Source organism: Chiloscyllium punctatum, chromosome 45 (genome assembly GCF_047496795.1).
Source record: "Chiloscyllium punctatum isolate Juve2018m chromosome 45, sChiPun1.3, whole genome shotgun sequence".
Classification (NCBI taxonomy): domain Eukaryota; kingdom Metazoa; phylum Chordata; class Chondrichthyes; order Orectolobiformes; family Hemiscylliidae; genus Chiloscyllium; species Chiloscyllium punctatum.
Genome location: NC_092783.1, coordinates 61,302,510 through 61,323,011, shown reverse-complemented (window position 1 = coordinate 61,323,011; position 20,502 = coordinate 61,302,510). Strand labels below are relative to the sequence as shown.

The 20,502-nt window shown below is 42.6% G+C and overlaps 1 protein-coding gene across 1 annotated transcript in view; it reads left to right on the top strand.

The window, feature by feature from the left end:
* Positions 1-288: 288 nt before the first annotated feature.
* The window catches only part of rhocb (ras homolog family member Cb), a 33,148-nt gene continuing 12,934 nt past the window's right edge, over positions 289-20,502 (top strand). The window contains exon 1 of the mRNA XM_072563902.1: positions 289-447. The gene's annotated coding sequence lies outside the window, so the exon portion shown is untranslated. The remainder of the gene's footprint in view (positions 448-20,502) is intronic.

Here is a 20,502-nt window from a genome sequence, read left to right as displayed (position 1 = left end):
CAACAGTCTTACATGAATTCACACAGTTTTTGAGTAAAGTATAATGTAACTCTGCAAGTACAAAATCACCCCACAAACATATATGTGTATGTGGGTCTTTGTGTCTGTCTGGATTGGGGGGGGGGGGGTTGTGAGTGTGAGAGAGTGTGTGTATGTGGGAGTGAAGGGTTGCATGTGTGTGTGTGTGTGTGTGTGTGTGTGGACTGTAACTTTAAGAACTAAGGCGGGAGCTGGTCAGTTTGAATGGAGACTCCCGTGATTCCTGGCGCGGCGGTGGCGGCGGCGGGTGTCACGTGGGGCTGATGTCACGTGGGGGAGGGGTGTGGGGAATTGCTCATTACACCCTCCCCCTCCCGATCGTGAGTTGAGGCGGCGGCTCCTCCTCAATAACCGGCACCGACTGAGAGACCCGGGGAGCGGCGGAACTGGTATCACCACCAGCGGGAGGTGAGGGCCAGGGAGAGGCAGACCGCGGGGATATGGGTTAATTAAACCAAAAACAAAAGGGAAGAAGCGGGACTGACCGTGCCGAGGCTTTCTCCTCCCCACCCCCGGGCCCCGCTGAGGCCTGACCGCCCGCCCGCCACACCCAGAGGCCGGGCCTCGGGCCTTCTCCTCAGGGCCTCTTCCCATCAGCACGGCCTCGGGCCGGGAGGCGGCGGATGGTGGGCAGCAGGAGCCTCGGGGAAAGGGGGTGAAGAGAAGGGGGGGGTAACTGCTGAAGGGGGGGCTTCCCCCGATGGGGGAGGGGGGTGCTGCAGGGTGTGGGGGAGGGGGGCCGCAGGGTGTGGGGGAGGGGAGGGGAGGGGCTGCTTCATAAGTAACGGCGGGGGAGGGGGGGGAACGGGAGGCGGAAGGGGACAACTTGGTTTGTGGGGGGGGAGGGGGTCTAGTTAATCTTTTTTGTAGGAGCATGAGGAAGGGGGCTGTTTTTTTTTTTGGGGGGGTGTTAGGGTAAAGGGGTGGCTGGTTTTCAGGGGGCTGCTTGTTTTGGGTGGGGGGGGTATGTTGAGGAAGGGGGCTGCTTGACTTATTTGGAGTAAGTTCATGGATTGTTTCAACTGAGACTGGGAATGATGTAGGTTGTTTGGAAAACTGACTCAGTAGGTGAGATGGGAGGCAAAATGTACTGATGGGAGAAAACTGGTTTGATCTTGGAAGGATTTGAAGGCTGGAAGTAAGTTGGGGGTGGGGGGGGAGTGGTTATGTTTGGGGTAGTGGGGTTCCCAGGGTGTTTGTAGTTCTTGATAGAGTTTGGTGAATTACTGCATTACACATTCTGTGTGAATGTGATTAACCTCTGCTATTTATCACTAAACTCTTTGAACTCAATCAGACAAACCTAAGTCTGAAATTTTGGTCACTGTCTAGTGACTGCAGAAGAGGGTTTCTGTTTGAGTTTTGACTTACCTTGCTGGTATTGGATGCTTAAAGTAGAATAGATGTTTCAGATTTGGGTCAGTTGGTGGAAGCTGATCTTGTTAAAAGTACCAGTTTAATGCCTCATCTTTCCTCTTAATCTAGTGCTTTTAATGAGTTTTTGCTTGTCACTTCCAATTCTGATATTTTAAATCTGCCTTTTGTTCCCTCTAAGGAAAGTAGATGTCCTGATTTTTTAGTTCTCGAATGCTGTTCAGATCCTTGTAGCTTTTTGTCCTATTTCTCACCCCAAGCCCCTCTGACCTTTCCTGCATCATTTTCTAACTTTATCAATGGCTAGAGTAACACTTTAAAATTCTTGGACCCTCTTGCTTGTGTTTAGCTTGTCCTTTTGATAGTATCTGTGTAGTGTTTTGGGGTACTTTTTCTGCATTGATATAAATATGACCTATTTAGAGTATCTAATTGTTTCATCCTGAATCTAATTATAATGCAGTTTGATTTGGTTCAATTCTAATTAAGTTGAAGTAAAAATTAAAACTCCAGAACCACCTGACAAAAGCAATGTTCTGAAAGCTAGTGGTTCCAAATAAACCTGTTAGAAGATAACCTAGTGTTGTGATTTTTAACTTGAATTATCCAGGAGATTCAGTTGTAAAATGGATTTCAGCAAAACTAAGTAATTCTGCAAGGATCCCAGAATGAAATCAGCTAAATTGTCTCTGAAGCCTTTCCTAGATGGGTTGTTGGGAAGCTTGAGAGCTTGGGAAGCTTGGTTCATTCAAGCTTGACTGCTTGAATGAACCATACTGACTTAAAGCTTGGGCACAGCATCTGTGTCCAAGGTAAGTCACTGATTTGCCAGCTTGATTTTGATCCAATAAAGTGGACTAGGCACTGAGTTAGCAATTCCTGATCTTTGACACCATCACCCTGGTTTAGGGGGGGCAGGTACACTGGCTTTTTGTTCTGTCTTTCCCGCCACCCGTACATGTACACATCAGGCAATGTCACCTCCCCATTACACTCATGAGTTATTGCACAGCATTTGGCACATTTTGTGATTAAATCAAAGGTTCTGGGAGCACAACTTGTGTATTTAGCATTTAACACTTTCTGGTTTTGTTAGTTGCTTCACAGGAGTGATAACATTTTGGTGAAGATACTAGCATGGGTGACTAAACTTGATCAAGGTCTTTTTTTATTATTTAGAGAAGATCAGGAGTTTGATTAGGGCCTTAGCAGCTAACTAAAGCTAGTATTGGAGTGATAATACATTTAGTAGACTTTGGGGTAGGAACAGTATAGAGACTTTTCAACTTAAAAGGAGTTGGAGAAGACTCCTAAATTCAGGCATCATTAGCCTAGTTTACAAAGGACAACTGTTTTACAGGTTGAAGTTGTGCTGTCTAACTTTTTTGAATTTCCCTTTTGTCTATTGATTTGCATTGTTTTGCATATCTTTGCATTGCAGATGTATTTTTCCTACAGGAAAATAGTTACAATACTGTACATAACTTAGTCACTTATCCTGTAATGTGTCCAGTGTTTTGAACTAAGGTCTACTTCTGAATTAACAGGTTTGACAGATGCAAAATATCTAATGCCTGACATGCAAAATGGAGGTAACTGGTGTAGCTTGCTTTACTGTGTAAAGCAGCAGATTATAACAATGAGGTCAACGTTTGACACTTAACTGTTTCTAGTTAATATGGAAGCTCTAATGCAATCAGTCAATCCATATTCCCTTTTTTAGGCAACTTTATTTACTTCTCCTTTGCAACAATGTAATAATCAGGAACTCTTAGTAAAGAATATTTGATTTTTAAGTGGAGTAGTTCTAACAGTTATCTTGACCTAGAGCTAACCATCAGACCTTGTATCCTATCTAAAACTGCTTTTTACTGCAAAACCACTGATTACCTCAGTTGCTCAGCTGTTGAAATTTAGGGTTTAGTTGTCTCCTAGTTAGGCTCTTACACCTTCCTTGCTGGCCTCCTAATCTTTCACCATATCCTTGTTCCCAATGTGCTAAATTTAAATTTTGCCCTATTTCCTGCAGTACCTAACCATGATTTGAAATGGATTACTTTACTTATTTTAATTCCTATCCCAATCAATGCAGAGCTGCCTCTGTCCCATTTCTGGAGTGAGTGACAGCAGGTGGTGCTTATGCATTACTCATCCCTTTTCAGATGTGCTGAGAATAGTCACCTATGCTGCATGAAACTAAACTTATATAGGCCAAACTGGATATGGAATAGCAGACTGGTTAAATTTTAAGTACCCTTTTAGTACTTTTAAATAAGTAGCTTTGTATTCTGGTATCCCACAAATTACTAGATTGAATTCAATTTCAAACTCTTGAAGTTGTAGAACTATATCCACTACATTCCATTCCTGGTAATAGCTTGCTTTCTAGAAATGTTTTCTGCAATTTGTTAGAAATTTGCATTTTTCCAAGTTTGTAGCTATTAAAGTACCTGAAGTTTAAGATTTTTTAAAAAAGTAACTGAATTGGTGAAATACAGCCATTTAAGGTGAGGCAATATTTCATATGAATGCATTGCAGAAGAATGGTGTCTGTTTGTACAGATGTATGAAAACCACCATATAGCATCAGATGTCTGCCAGAGGGGGCCTCCGCGATATCCTTTTCTATTCCCTCTACAGGAACATGGGGGCTGCTTACCCTGCAAACCATTCCTGGCAGGGGCTTTGAGCATTGGGAGTTGTCTTCCTTGTGTTGCACTGAGCACACGCCATCAGAAAAGGGAGGAAAATAACTGAACAGGCTTGTCCCTAGTGAATATCTACCCTGTCGATTGTCTTTCTGAGTTTTGTAGCGGGTGCACTCCTTCTTCTGTAGGAGCTTGGTTTCTGGAATAGAAATGGCAGCAGTCCAGTAACTACGTCAGCCAGTTGGTGAGTGCACAGTTACAAATATAGCTGGGTGGGGTTAGTGTACTGTTAATGTGGAATTCCCCGCTTTTGTTAAAGGAAATGGGCTGTCTGACCATTTCTTTAAAGTTTTACCACCCTGGAAAGTTACTAAGACTTATTGTTTTGGATTCCCAGTCTAAATTGTTGGCCTCATTCATTAATGTAACAGTTCAGATGCAAGTGTTTTCTAAAAATTAACTTATCTCAATTAGTTTTGTTAGGACTCATCTCTGTTCCTAGTCAGAGCAGATCCCAGCTGCAGTGCTTGTTGGCTGTGTGAACAGACCCCGTGACTATGGCTGAGAAGGAAAGGAATCGGTTAGGGTTCTAGCTTCTGGTTCCAACTGATGACTAAGTATGTGTCAGTTGGCAGGTTTGGGCTGGACAGCAATAAAAGGCTATTGACACTGCCCTATTCACATGTGAATAGTGGCAAATTGTGCTGGTGCTTAAACCATACCTGATTTTTTAAAAGTAGAATTTGAGGAACATGAAAGGGAATATTTTTAATGTTTCAGTGTGAAAGCTTTTAAAAGCAAGCTTGACAAATCATGCAGAAAGGCAAATGGATGCGTGCGCCAGCAATGGCTCCAGCTTGATTAGTCAGTTGAAATTACAAAACAGGTTCTCTAAAAGAGCTCCACTTTGTATTAAAGCAATTTATTTAAAAATCTAATTACTGGTAGAATTTATTCTTTGTCTTGGTTACTACTGGATTAAGCAGGGAGCAGATTTATTACTGTGACCTATATTTATCAATAGGTCTTAATGGATGCTGAAATGAACAGAATTAGAGTTAAGAATGAAGGTTTTTTAAGTTAGATTTTTGTGGCCATCTTGGATAGTTAGTGTGTAGAGCAAAAAAGCCTATAAAAGTTGTCCCTGTATCCCTGGTAATTCAGGGAGGTCCCTTTGTTTTAACACAGTGGTGACCTTCAAGTTACCTAATTAGCTGCTAGTTCCGAATGTATGTAGTGGACTACAGCTAATTACCTAGCAATATTAATGGTTGAGCATCTGGTTGAGGTACAGAATGGTACATGTAAAGAACTTATGGAGGCTGTTTGTATTTATCTAACACATGGAATGCAACTGAAAGTAATAAAAAGCAGATGAGACCCTTTTCTGAAAAGCTTGAGAATGGAGGCAACTGTTCTAATAACATTGGTTCTAGCTAGCAGCCTTATTTGAAGAAACCTCGGTTGGGTAGTGTAAGAGTTTAAAAATCAAAATTGTTGGAAAAACTGAGCAAGTCTAACAGCATCTAAAGAGAAATCGATGTTTCTGGTCTGACTCTATAGTTCTGAGGAAATATTAACTGCTTTCTCTTCGGAGTTGCTGCCACAAAAATTTCTGGTTTTGATTCTGATTTACCTGCATCTGCAGTTCTGTTTGCTTTCTTGGTTGAGATGTATATGGTCAGGGAGAGTGAGGCTAAATTGTAAGGAGTTAAAATGAGACTACGGCATTTGAATATTCTCATTTGGAAGCAGGGACCACTATTTAAGACCGAGTTGGTTTAGTGGTCAAATTATTAAATCTTAAGGATATTCTGGAATGTAGATGATAGTTACAGGCTCCAAAAGGAATGGGGTTGTGGAGATGAGTGAGATCACTGGTTAATACAGTACTGGGCGACTCAACTCCTTTTTCAAAAACAATGTTAAAGTTGTGTTGAGCTTCTACAGGCATGGGTGTAAACTGAACTATTGACATTTGCAGTCACTTATGGGAAGATGTGTAGCTAATCAAAATTGAAGGATAACAATAGTAGTGTATGGGAAAAACTGACAAGGGCTAGTAACTAGAAGGTACTGATTTTAAGGTAAAATCATACGGTATAGAACAGGCCCTCCATCCTTCAAGTCTACACTATCAAAATCTACTCTAAACTTAGTACAGTCCTAATTTCCAGCATTTGGCCCACTGCCTTGAATCCTCCCAGACAAAGCATTACAGACCCTTGCATTCTTGGTGCAAGCAAATCCTCAAATCCCCTGTAATCCTTACACTTTAAAATTATGCCCTTTGAACTATGTGGGGCAGTTGCTTTCATGCCCCTAATCTTACACACCTCATTCAGGTCCCCTTTCAGCCTTCTCTGTTCCTTTTTTAAGAACGGAAAGCAATCTGATCTTATCCTACCTCTTCATTGCTAAACTATTCCATCCCAGCACCCCCATTGAATTTCCTCTGCACCCGCTCCAGTGTAATCAGTTTGTCAGAAAATAGTGACTAAAATGGCACACAATATTGGTCTAACTAAAACTTTTTTGTACAACTCCAACATAACACCTGTTTTCTAATCTATGCCACAATTAAAAGCATGTGCCTTATGCAGCCTTGAATGCCATAAGCATGCCCTGTAATCTTCAGATCTGTGGACAAACTCTCAGATCCTGCTTCCTTGTCTAGCCATTCTAGTCACTACCAAAGTGTATGACCCCACCTTTTTCAAGTTAAAGTTCGTCTGAACAATTGATCTATGTATTCTAACCTAGACTTTCTTCCTCACTGTCAACCACCAGGCCAATCTGTCATCTGCAGCCATTTGGCCCTACATTTTCTATATCACTTGTGTACAAGTTGCCAGATAATGCATCCAGCCCTGATACTTCCAGTATGTAACTGGACACCAGCCTCCAATCCCAAACAGCCTTCAGCCAATATTGTCCCCTACCCACTGGGTGGCTCAGTGGTTAGCACTGTTGCCTCACAGCACCAGGGTCCCAGGTTCAATTCCAGCCTCAGGAGATTGTCTGTCTGAAGTTCGCATGGATCTCCTCCCACAGTCCAAAGATGTGCAGTTCAGGTGAATTGGCCATGGTAAATTGCCCATAGCGTTAGGTGCATTAGTCAGAGGGAAATGGGTGTGGGTGGGTTACTCTTCAGAGGGTCATTGTGGGCTGGATGGGCCAAAGGGCCTGTTTCCACACTGTAGGGAATCTAATCTAATCACTAACTTGATTTTTGGATCAAGTGCCTTGCGTTACCTTGTCCCCTATGTGGGACTTCCCCCAATGGCAAGCAAGCCATGCTTCTCCAAATGGAGATTAATTCTCTCCTTCAGAATTTTGTCCAATTGTTTCCCTCCCACTGATGTGAAACTCACTGATCTGTAATTCCTGGCCTTGCCTCTATTGTACTACTTGAAGTGGAAGTCCCTCTTGCACATCCCATGACCAGACAGAAGTTTAAAATTTTGGGTGAAAGCTGGTGTAATTTCCTCACCGGTCTCTGGCAGCAGCCTGGACTAAGTTGCCAAAATAATCAGCATATTCTTAATTGTCCATCATTCACTTGCCTGCAAGGGATGTTTGAAACAGGTACAATCCAACTTTTATAAGGGAGTTGGCTATTAATTTGATAAAATTGTGTGCAACGTCGAGAGCAAGGATTAATTGAGATGGTCTCAGAATGACTGAGGTGAATAGGTCTCTGTTCTAATTCTGATTGGAAGAAATGTTGATCCATTTTCAACTTGGTTTGTGCAGTTGGAGTTGTAGCTGCAATGAAAACCAGTGACTCCACTCATTATATTTGCCTGGTACCCCATGCTGATTTCATATTAACCTAATAGGATCTAGATTAATCCCCGAATTGTGTAGAGTTAGCTGATATGGAGGAATTTCACAATCCCTCTGGGAGCAAAGGAAACATTGGTCCACTGCTATCCCAAAATATCTATTTTAGGATGATTTAGAGTTGTCCAACACTAACCTATTTTGTTTAATCAACCTATTCAGTGGTATTATGAGATACTTCTGGAGCAGGTGGGGATATGAATCCTGACCTCACTCCATGGGTAGGGATGCTACCACTGTTAAGACTACTTGAATTCCACTTACTAGTCTCAGCTGAGTTATTGAGGCTGCTGGAATTTGTGGAGCAAGCAAAGGTTTGTTGGGCAAGCATTGGGGAAAAATGTAACATCAAAAGTTTACTCTTTAATTGACTTCCCTGTCAGTTTTGTTATGTTGCTTTAGAGACATATATCAAAGCTGAAGGGACATGAGATAGCATTGGCAAATAGAAGTAAGGAGAATCCAAAGTTTTTACAAATATATATTAAGGACAAAAGGGTAACTAGGGAGAGAATAGGGCCCCTCAAAGATCAGCAAGGCGGCCTTTGTGTGGAGCCACAGAAAATGGAGATACTAAATGAATATTTTGCATCAGTACTTACTGTGAAAAAGGATATGGAAGATATAGACTGTAGGGAAATAGATGGTGACACCTTGCAAAATCTCCAGATTAGAGGAGGAAGTGCTGAATGTCTTGAAATGGTTAAAGGTGGATAAATCCCCAGGATCTGATCAGGTGTACCTGAGAACTGGGAAGCTAGAGACATGATTGCTGGGCCTCTTGAGATATTTGCATCATCGATAGTCATAGGTGAGGTGCCAGAAGACTAGAGGTTGGCAAATGTGGTGCCACTGTTTAAGGGTGGTAAAGACAAGCCAGGAACTATAGGCCAGTGAGCCTGACATCAGGGGTGGGCAAGTTGTTGGAGGGAATCCTGAGGGACAGGATGTAGATGTATTTGAAAAGGCAAGGACTGATCAGGGATAGTTAACATGGCTTTGTGCATGGGAAATAATGTCTCTCAAACTTGATTGAGTTTCTCTTTGAAGAAGTAACAAAGATTGAGGGCAGAGCAGTAGGTGTGATCTATATGGACTTCAGTAAGGTGTTTGACACTGTTTCCCCATGAGACTGATTAGCAAGGTTAGATTTCATGGAATACAGGGAGAACTAGCCATTTGGATACAGAACTGGCTCAAAGGTAGAAAACAGAGGGTGGTGGAGGGTTGTTTTTCTGACTGGAAGCCTGTGACCATTGGAGTGTCACAAGGATTGGTGCTGGGTCCTCTAATGTTTGTCATTTAAATAAATGATTTGGATCTGAGCATAAGAGGTACAGTTAGTAAGTTTGCAGATGACAAAAACTGGAGGTGTAGTGGACAGTGAAGAAGGTTACCTCAAATTACAACAGGATCTGGACCAGATGGGCCAGTGGGCTGAGAAGTGGCAGATAAAAATCTTAGCAGGACTTGTACACTTAATGGTAAGGTCCTAGGGAATGTTGCTAAACAAAGAGACCTTGAAGTGCATGTTCATAGCTCCTTGAAAGTAGAGTCACAGGTAGATAGGATAGTGAAGGAGGTGTTTGGTATGCTTTCCTTTATTGGTCAGAGTATTGAGTGCAGGAGTTGGGAGGTCATGTTGTGGCTGTACAGGACATTGGTTAAGCCACTGTTGGAATATTGCATGCAATTCTGTTCTTCCTATCGGAAAGATGTTGTGAAACTTGAAAGGGTTCAGAAAAGATTTACAAGGATGTTTCTGGGTTGGAAGATTTGAGCAATAGGGAGAGGCTGAACAGGCTGGGGCTGTTTTCCTTGGAGCAGTGGAGACTGAGGGGTGACCTTGGAGGTTTACAAAATTGAGGGGCATGGATAGGGTAAATAGACAAGTCTCTTCCCTGCGATTGGGGAGTCCAGAACTAGAGGGCATAGGTTTAGGATGAAGGGGAAAGAGAAGAGTCCTCTGCATGAAAACTTTTATGCAGAGTATGAAATGAGTTGCCAGAGGATGTGGAGGCTGGTACAATTGCAGCATTTAAGTCATCTGGATGGATATAGGAATAGGAAGGGTTTGGAGGGATATGGGCCACGTGTTGGCAGGCGGGACTAGATTGGGTTGGAATATCTGGTCGGCATGGACAGGTTGGACTGAAGGGTCTGTTTCCATGCTGTACATCTGACACTCTGGTTTTAGTTGAATTACAGCAGTAAATTGTTTTATAATTTGTGAAGTTTTATACTTTGTGCCTCCAGCTTCTAATTGAGTGACAATTCACTTATTTCTGCATTCACTTTGAAATGCATAGGTGCAACTGAAGTACAGAACTAAGTGTTCAAGCTTTATTTTTCAGTTCTCCTGCATGTCAAGGTCAATTAGTAATGTTCCTAATAGTAACTTACATTTTAATCATAAACTTTTCAATAGGTTTTGTGCTGAAATTGATACCATTTGGATACAATTTATTTAAAAAGCAATGTTCTGTTGATTGCACTTGCATTTGACATACCCTATAGTAATAGAAAATACAGCACTGTGGATGCAAGAAACCTGAAAATAACATAAGTTGCTGGAGGGACCCAACAAGTCTGGCAACATCTGTGGAAGGAGAAGTTGATGTTTCAAGTCCAGTGTTCCATCAAAGGGTCACCAGGCTCTGCTAACTGTGGTTCTCTCCACAGATGCTGCCAGACCTGGTAATACCCAGTTATAGTTACTGCTATAATTCATCTTGATAGCTGGGCATTTCTAGTAATGCTGAACTGAGTAGTTATTGAACTGAAATTGGAATAAGTGGGATTCTAATTCAGTTAATGGTGGTGTTATAATACCTTAATGTGAAGTGTGTTGCCCACGGAGGAAAGACCTGTGTTCCATGAAGGACTTGAGTCCAAGATCAGTACATGTGTGAAGCTGCAAGTCTTTTTGATGTAGCTTCACAATTAAAGGAATAATCACTTGTGAACTTTAATTGGAAGCTGGGTGACTGCTTATTCATCTGAGGTTGATATAGGAATTAGTTAGTAACATACTATCGCGTAAAGCTGTTCTTAATTTTGCATGAGACATTTGATTTGAGAGCAAATCTGGGTTGTAGGTTTTTTGTGATCTACACTTAACAACTTTAACTGCTCTTTGTTTTGGTGAAACCCTTAATTTGTAGAAGTCTATCAAAGGTTTTTGCTCCAGCAAAATTGAAGGCATGGCTCAAGTTCCAGGATGCTGTGTAGCTTGTATTGTGGAACCACCATCTGCCCAGGTAGTAGTTGCTGCTGGAATGCATCTTGCCACTGCATATACTGTTGACGTGCTGGAGGAAGAAATAAAGGTTGAGGTGATGGATTGGATGATGTCATTACTTTATGGTTGGTATCAACCTTGCATTCGACAGGAAAATGGAGAATCTTTTCTGATTTTTGTGCCTTTTTTAGCTGAAATGGGTGATGGAAAAGTTTTGAGTTGCCACAATTCCTAGCCTGGGTTGTTCTTGTGGCCTGCATTTTTAATATGGTGGGTCCAGTTTAGATACTTGTTATTTATAGCCCCTAGGCATTGAATGCCATGGAGAGATGGTTAGATGACTGTCCTTAATGTTAAAGTAGTAACTGACTGAGTTGCCATGGAAGAACCTTTTTTTTTAAAGTTCCACTGCATTCAACATTAACTGTCTTTCTTTCTCCCCAGATTCTCCACTTGGTTTTTGTCTGTTAAATATTGCCTGGGTGTCAGCTGTCATTTCGCTTGTCTTCACTTTTTTTTTAATTTTTGGATCAAGGCTGTAAGACTCAGAAGTGGTTACTGCAGGTTAGTCAAGATTAGTGGTGCTGGAAAAGCACAGCAGGTCAGGCAACAGGCAGCATCTGAGGAGCAGGAAAATTGACATTTCGGGCAAAAGCTCTTCAGGAGTAAGAGACCCCAGTGAAACCCAAGCTGAGCAGTTAAGTGCTGCTTGATGGCACTGTCAATTCTTTGCATCATGTGCTTATTGAGGGCAAATTTAGTCTATTAGCCCTCTTTATTATCTTAAATAAAAAATAACGAACAATTGTCCCCAGTTTCAGGTGGATGCTAGTGTTTTTACTGTGCTTAGAAAACTTGCAAGTGTAGCTAGTTCTGGATCTCCACCTTGAACACTGACGCTGGGATGTTGCCAGTGCTTCAGTTTGATAAGTAGAATTGATTGAATTGGCTTAATGGAATCTATCAAATACTCCGCCATATTTGGCCAGAAATATCAGCCTTGTCTTTTCAACTAATGGACTTTCCCATCACCTAAGGATGGATGTTTCATGGAGCTTTCTTTCTCTTTCTGCTATGAAAGGGTAATCTACTGTTTGTAGCAGGTCTGTTTGGATCAGATTTATTGACTTGTGCTGAGTGTACCCTCTTTGCCATGGATGTAGATTTGACTTTACCAGATGGTCAACTCTTAGGTATTAGGTATCTGAGGCTGGTTTGATCACCTGGTTTGGTGGTAAGTGAGGGATATGCTGGGTCATGACCAATAAGGTTACAGGCTATTTAAATGCAGTTTTGCTCATAGCCCATATGGGTGTCTTATTGATCTGTCTGAATTTGTTGTGGAGGTAATGTAATGCAAAAGGTGGTTCCTGTTTGAAAACAGGACCAAATCTTCAAAGTCTGTGGTGGTTTCTCTACAGTACTATCAGAATATTTCTGCATTTAGATGGCTGGCTTGTGAATGCAAGTCATGCATTTGGTCTCGTTAACCAGTTTAAGTCTCAGGTGTACAGTATGGAAACAGACCCTTCGGTCCATGCTGACCAGATATCCCAACTCCATCTAGTCCCACCTGCCAGAACCTGGCTCACTTTCCTCCAAACCCTTCCTATTCATATACCTATCCAAATGCCTGTGAAGTGTTGCATTGTACTAGCCTCCACCACTTCCTTTAAATCATTCCATACATGTACCACCCTCCTGAGTGGAAAAAGTTGCCTCTTAAGTCTCTGTCTTTTTTAAATCTTTCCCCGCCCCCCCCCTTTTTTTCCCCTATCACCCTAAACCTATGCCCTCTGGTTCTAGCCGCTTCTTTCTCTCTTCTCCTCCTCTTCTCTCCTCCTTTCCCTTCTCTCCTCCTCCTCCTCTTCTCCCCCCCCCCCCCCCCCCCCAGGGAAAAGCCCTCGTCTATTTATCCTATCCATGCTTTTCATGATTTTATAAACCTCAAGTCGCCCCTCAGCCTGCAATGCTCCAGGGAAAACAGCCCCAGCCTATTCAACCTCTCCCTATAGCTCAAATCCTCCAACCCTGGCAATTTCTGAACCCTTTCATGTTTCACAGCATCTCTCCGATAGGAATATTGCAAAGTGTCTGAAGTGATGGTTTAGAGAAAGATGAACACTTCTAGCATGCTTGCCCTATGGGTCAGTTTTAGTGTATAAGGTTTGAGCAGGTAGGCAAAATTTTTTGCGTTTGATATAAAGGCTCAGCTAACAACTTGGATCAGATAAGAACATGCAGTGAAGTGAGGTGCTGGAGGCAGGTGTAGTTGGTTGAGATGAAAAAGTATTATGTAAAGCCACTTAATAAAGTTAAGTGCACACATTGTATAATGTCAGATGGCTTAATCTTTACTGTTGATGCTTGATTGTAACAGTCACCAATCAATATAGATGTTGCCTTATTTGGAAGCTGCTGCAAGTGACTACATAATTAAGAATCTCTGGTTTGAGAAGACAAAACTTGTGTGCATGTGGGTGCCTGCTCTTGCGCCCCTCCATATTGTCTGTTTGCTTCCTCTAACTGGAATTGGGGAATGGGACAAGTTGGCTTAAGTGATCCACTTGGCCTTAGTGGCATATTGGAGCCATTCAGAATGGATGTTAAAGGTGTTATGGTGTTTAACAAATGGCCTAGCCAATATTTCATTCTGGCCAATAAGCTAAAACCATTATAAATTTTGACAAAGCAATCCCATCATACATGAGTAATTGTACAGCTATTTGTATCTATTCAGCACTTTGGCACAATATATAAATTTCTCAAGACAGCTGAAGGAGCAGCATCAGTCATTTGTTGCAAATCGTCAGCAGCAATGACCCAGGATTTATCACCGTTTGGAAACCAGAATCTCATTACCAGGCAACAGTTTGCTGTCCAAATGACAATTGGAAGTTGTCGTTTGACCACTCGAATATTTAGTTTCAAGCCACTAGACCAATGATGGAAAGGATTAATTTCCATGTGAGCATGGTTGAATGTTATAAGCAAGGTCGGTTGATATTGTGACTACTCCCTGATCTTGCCAACTTAAATACTGGGCTGCTTATTCTCTAAGCTCATTAAAGTTATAGGGGAATTGGATTTTGGATGGCCACTTAAGCAGCTTGCTGAGAATTAAAAGAACAAGGTTTTTGCAGACAGAATGGATTTGGATCCAGAAGATTTTGTTTACTGTACAAAGTTCTGTGGTTAACTTACTTGGTACAGATATTTGTATGTTGATATCCACAGACTAGGACTGTGGGCATATAGGTTTGTTCCCTGAGCTGGAAGGATCATTTTTCAGATGTTTTGTCACTATACTAGGTAACAAAGAGCCTCTAGTTGAAGCACTGAAGCTAGCTTTTTTTGTTTCCCTGGTTGGTGACTTGTACCTTGTGCTTCCAAAATTATAATGAGTACTTGCAGGCATTGTTGAGCATGCACAGTTGCAAACAATGCCTTGGATGAAAGTTGGTCTCAGCTCAGTTTGGTATTATGCGGTCTTCCTTTTACTGCTGAAAATGTTGCTGGAAAAGTGCAGCAGGTCAGGCAGCATCCAAGGCACAGGAGAATTGACGTTTTGGGCATGAGCCCTTCAGGAATGAGTGTCCAGCAGGCTAAGATAAAAAGGAGGAGGGACTTGGGGTAGGGGTGTTGGAAATGCAATAGGTGGAAGGAGGTTAAGGTGAGGGTGATAGGCTGGGGTGGGGGTGGAGAGTTCAGGAAGAAGATTGCAGGTTTGGAAGGTGGTGCTGAGTTTTGAGGGTTGGGACTGGGACAAGGTGGGGGAAGGGGAAATGAGGAAACTGGAGAAATTGGAGTTCATCCCTTGTGGTTGGAGGGTTCTTAGGTGGGAGATGAGGTGCTCTCCTCCAGGTGTCATGTTGCTATGGTCTGGCAATGGAGTCAGAGGACCTGCATGTCCTTGGTGGAGGGGGAGTTGAAGTGTTGAGCCACAGGGTGGTCTTTGAAGAAGGCCATCTGGGTTGTACGGTATTGGAACTGGCCCTCTCGGGAGCAGATGTGGCAGAGACAAAAGAATTGGGAATATGGGATAGTGTTTTTGCAGGGTGGGAGGTGTAGTCTAGGTAGCTGTGGGAGTCAGTCAGTTTATCGTAAATGTCCATGTTGATTCGGTCGTCTGAGATAGAATTGGAGAGGTCTAGGAAGGGGAGGGAGGAGTCTGAGATGGTCCAGGTAAGTTTGAGGTCGGGGTGGAAAGTGTTGGTGAAGTGGATGAACTGTTCAACCTCGCGGGAGCATGAGGCAGTGCCAATAGTCATCGATGTGGGAATGGTGCCAGTGTAGCTGCAGAAAATGGACTCCTCCACATATCCTATGAAGAGGCAGGCATAGCTGGGGCCCATGCAGGTGCCCATGGCTACTCCTTTGGTTTGGAGGAAGTGGGAGGATTGGAAGGAGAAGTTGCTCAGGGTGAGGACCAGTTCAGTCAGTCAAAGGAGGATGTAAGTGGAAGGGTACTAGTTGGTATGGCAGGAAAGGAAGAAGTAGACGGCTGAGTCCTTCGTGATGAGGGATGGAGGTGTATAGGGACTGGATGTCCATGGTGAAGATAAGGCATTGGAGATCAGGGAAGTGAAAATCATGGAGGTGGAGGGTGTGGGTGGTGTCCAGAACGTAGGTGGGGAGTTCTTGGACTAAGGGGGACAGGACAGTGTCGAGGTATGCAGAGATGAGTTTGGGGGCAGGAGCAGGCTGAGGCAATGGGTTGGCTGGGGCAGTCAGGTTTGTGGATTTTGGGCAGGAGGTAGAAATGAGCGGTGCGGGGTTATGGGAGTAAGTTTGGAGGCAGTGGATGGGAGATCCCCCTGAGGTGGCGGTTATGGATGATCTGGGAGGTCATAGTTTGGTGGTGGGAGGTGGGGTCATGGTCAAGGGGGTAGTAAGAGGTGTCTGCGAGTTGGTGTTTAGCCTCAGCGGTGTAAAGGTCGGTGGGCCAAACTACTATCAAGCCTCCCTTGTCTGCCGGTTTGATAGAGGTTGGGGTTGGAATGGAGGGAGTGGTGGGTTGCACATTCTGAGATGGACTTGACATTTTGCTTCTGTCTTACCACTTAAGGCATGTGATTTGTGGGTAATTCTTTTTGAAGTTGTGAACAGGTGCTGGGCCTTTGACACTAAAGAATTACCATTCACCTCTGTGTCCATCTGTCAGATTTCCTATGCCAGTTGGGAGTTTTTGATTTGTGGGTTTTTCCCCCCCCCCCCCCCCCCCCATGTGGTTTAATATTAGACTTGAAGGCTTTAGTCTTTGATCCATTAATGGGATTGGGAAGTTCCTGGCTAGTTCAACATGAATCCTCTCATTGCTCTGGGGGCTGGTGGATTGCATCATGGAACCTTTGCATTTTGTATATAGAGACTCCTCTGCTGTAAAGGAGTTTGCAGTGACAGTTGAACAGCAATTATAGTTTCAGGATGGTCGTAGAATCATGCTGTATGGAATGCATCCTTTAGGCCTGTGTTGCCAAACCTACTAGGGAATTAAGTGTTAAGCAGCTTCTTGCAGAACTTATAACCACTGACCTATTCTTGAAGCCACAGTATAAATGACCTTCCAGTTCAGATTTTGGTCAGTGGTATCTCTGGGATTTTGGGGGAATTTGGTGATACTGTTCAAGATCTTTGCCTAGTGATACAAATGTTACTTTCCACTTATTATTCCAACCCTGGACACTGTACCGATTTTTGCATGTGGCTTAGGGCTGCTTCAGTGAGTCTCCTGGTACTGAACATCGTGCAACCATAAGAACACTTTCTGCTGAATAGAAGCTCATTTAAGCAGCAGAAGGTTTTTCAACTCTGGACAGGACTGAGGAACTCCTAAAATCATGTTCTAGGCCAAGATAACCTCTAGCAACTAAGTGAAGACCAAATCCCACCTTACACTTGAGGATGCCCTGCCTCATGGGATTCAGCAATTCCGGTGCCTTTTCCATGAGGTTCTATGGGCCACCAGAATTCTTTTACAAACTGGCCCTGTGTATTCTTCTACTCCTATTTTAATTAGGTGATCAACCCTGGTTCAACGAAGGGTGCAGGAAAGTTTGCCATAGCAGTACCAAGCATAACTAAAAGTATCAACCTAATAAAGCTGCAAAACAGGACTCCTCCATGCCAAAAGGCATAAGCAGCAAGTGATCAGCAAAGCTGAGATTCCACCGCTCTCCAATCCATTCAAAGTTTAGCAGCCCTGCTATATCCAGTTGTGAAGTCACTGCCAATTAAACAACTTACTAGAGGTGTCTCCACAAATATCCCCATCTTTGAGGGAACCAAGCACATTGCAGATGCTTCATCCTTACCTTTTGTAACAATACTCACTTGAGGTCCAGCCTCTACCCCTTCATGAAATTACCCAGCATTACAAATGTATGCCCTCAGCCAATTCTAATCACTCCGTACGATGTCAAGGTACAGTTGGTGACTCTAGGTCTCGAATATCCTGGCAATCCTGATGGCATGTGCCCTGAACTTTAAGGAAGATAGTTGTGGAAGGGTGTTTTCATTTCCTGTGTTAGATGTTCCTGTTATTTCCTCGGCCCAAACATCTTTTAAATAGCCTTAAGTTTAGAAGTCAATGTTTAGTTCCTTTCTGCTTCAGGACTGAATCATGTGTCCAAATGTAGCAAGATCTGTGTGCTGTCCAGGCTTGGGCTGACCAACCAATAACATTCACTCAATACCAGATAGTAATACCACCAGCATAACTATCACCTCTGACAGTTACACTTTCATTCACAGTTGGGGATTTCAATATTCTGGGAGTTTGTTGACCAGAATTTGAACTGGACTAGCCATATAAATAATGGTTACCGCAACAGGTCAGAGGCTATAAATCTTGACCCCCTGTCCAATTTCTCCCCCCACCTTTAGTCAAAGCAAAACATTCAGACGCAGTATAGTTTATCTCCTCTTTCCTTCAGAAGCTGGAGGGAGAAGTCGATCGCAGACAGGAGTTCATTGTCTTCTGTGGAATAGTACTTAATTTAGAGAGGAGCATCTGGATTGCCAACATTTTGATTGGGTGACTGTCGCAACCAGTGTGTCAATAGTGAAGATTAAGCCATCTGTTACACAATGAATAACTTCAATGAATAAACTAACCTACTGAATGCTACCTCATTTTACATGGCTCTACACAATGACTGCTTTTCACCTTCTTAACCCATTACCCTTGCCTCCAGCACCCCATTGTTAACAGTGCTTATCTGATCTGTTGTCCTCGGCTGAACCTCTTGTTTCACAACTTAGAACTTGACTCTTTTCCCTGCCTGCATATACCCTATACATATTTTCACCAAGTCTGTCCACCATCTTCAAGGTACAAGCCAGGCATGCTCAGATGAGTGCAGTTCCAACTGCTAGTCTCTGATGTAACAGCCTGTTTTGATTGACAGTATGTCCACAATTTCACTACTCTCCATTGGTAGCAACAGCAATGTTGCATCTACAAGGTACAATGCAGAATTGTTCTGTTAGTGACCACTATCATTTTTGATGGACCAGGATGTCTGACATAATCAACATACAAATTCCCCTTGTCAGATATCTTGCCATTGAGGAAAAATGTTCATCTCTTATAGAGGATGTAAAAAACACTTTAGTATTGAATATGTTTAAGTCATCAAGTGATCTCAAAGGGGAGCCATGCATTCATTCAATAAATTTATTAATGAGCAGTGTAGATAAAGGTGAACCAGTAGACTTTGTTTGGATTTCCTAAAGTTTGATAAGGTACTGCACAAGCCTACTTACCATACTTCAACACTATGGAGGATATGGGCTAATAGACATTTGGGCTTAGTGGGTATTTTCAGAATAGACTAATGGAGTGTCACATGAATGGTGCTGGGCTCAACTCATTACAATGTATGAATAACATGATGGAAATATGTTAAGTTTACAGATTCCTTGAGTGGAAAGGTCAGTAGTGAGATGATGCAATGTTAAGTGGGCATAAATTATATTGCCAGATGCAATATAATAGGAAAATCAGTTATACACTTAGCAGGAAACAGAGCTCAGTATTTTTTTTTATAAATGGTGAGACTGCAGAACATTGCAGCATTTAGAATTTCAGGGTGTTGTGGCATGAATTGCAAAAAAGTAGCTTCAGAGTTTAACAGGTAATTGAGAAGGCAAATGGAATGTTGATCTTAGGATAGGGAGACTTGGCTAAAACTTTACAAGGAGTGAATCCGAGCACCTGTAATATGAAGTTTTGGTAAGAAAGTGAGGCTCTGCCATGTTGAATGGCAGAGCAAGCCTGGCTGTGCCAAATAACCTACTTCAGCTCTGTCTTTTTGGTATGAGGTGCTGAGACCATTGACATACATACAAATATAAGCGCATACAAATTAACATTGGGTGGAACATCTTGCTTGCTGGTATTCCAATCGTGACCCCTCTAGTGTGGGAGAGGGGATAGGCCATTTGGTCCATCAGGCTTACTCTACCATTCAAATGATTGATCTGGTGGCTTCACTTTACTGCCTTTCCTCATATCTAGATTCTTTTAGGATTTAAAAATCTGTCTACCCCTATCTTCTACAATAAAGAATTTGAAAGACCTTCAGAAATTCATTTGGTCAACTGGCTGACTCATTACTGAGATCTTTGGTTTTTTTAAATCAAAGAACTGTAGATGCTGGAAACCTGAAACCAATTACTGGGAAGTTTCAGCAGGTCTGGCAATACCTCAGAAATCAGTAATCTTTTGGGTCCAGTGACCCCTCGTCACTGGTGGTGGTGTCTGGGCTGTTCTCGGCAGCATTTCAGTGAGCAGAGTTTGTTTTTTAATCATTGTCTTTTGTTTACAGGTACAATCAGGATTGAAACAGCTCTGATGTAATGTTTCTATCAGACCTTGAGATCCCCTTTAGATAATCCAAAATTCGGATAATTGTGGTTCCTCTGTACTGGTTCCCTTTTTTGTCTTGCTTGTTACCACCAAGAATTCAAATCAATTCAGCAAGCATAATTTCTCCTTCATGGAAGTCTGGTGACTCTGTTTTATCATGTATATTTGTAGATGCTTTGCATCCTTTTATAATAGACTCTAGCCCCCTCTTGACTGACATGTTAAGCTAACTGGCCTACTATTGCTGGTTTTGTCTCATGCTTATATAAAGGTGCTCTCTTCCAGTTTTTGGAACCTAGCCTTTCACTTGTGTCCACCTGATGAACCACTAAATAAACCAAGGGGTATTTATAAGGTGCTAACATGCTGTGGCATCAAATATCAGTAAGATCTTTGCAGGGAGGAAAAACTCCTGATCAGCCAGGGTGTTGTCTTCTGGAGGCCTCTTTTGAATAGTGTTGTGTGCAGTTGGAAATTACTCA